The following is a 555-nucleotide window of genomic DNA, read 5'->3' on the forward strand; positions in this document are numbered from 1 at the left end:
TTTATTAGAATGAGGTTTTGCACCACCGTGTCTTTGCAGATGGATTCAAATAAACATTGAAATGTTTTCTGTAACATATGAGAGATGTTTAATTTAGCAGCTTAAAAATTATGGCTTTGCTAAACATAACTACAAAATAATGCATTTCTTTCAAAGTAATAGTGGTGCCATTTGGTACTTAATGATCTGGCTACTTCCCCTGGATATTCAAGGGTTATTGCGTCAACCAGAGTTTGGCAGCAAAACTATATATATATATAGAGAGAGAGATGTATAAAGTCCAGTTATACATATATTCCAATTATTACACTTATATGTATGTATGTACATATAAGTGAGAGATGTCACTTATTCATGACATCTCTCATGATATATATGTATATATTTAATTTATTAGGGGTTGCACCAGTTAGTCGACTAGTCGATTCTTTTCTCTGCAATGACTTTTTTCTGGCCCAGTCGACTAGTCGCAATCACATGACAAAACAGATTTTTCCAAGGAAATGAAAGAAGATGGACTAGGCGAGTTCGTCCGAAAGATCAAATTGTATAAAA

The sequence above is a fragment of the Poecilia mexicana genome, unplaced genomic scaffold (assembly GCF_051168715.1).
Source record: "Poecilia mexicana isolate PSO_F unplaced genomic scaffold, ASM5116871v1 scaffold_18, whole genome shotgun sequence".
NCBI classification, from domain to species: domain Eukaryota; kingdom Metazoa; phylum Chordata; class Actinopteri; order Cyprinodontiformes; family Poeciliidae; genus Poecilia; species Poecilia mexicana.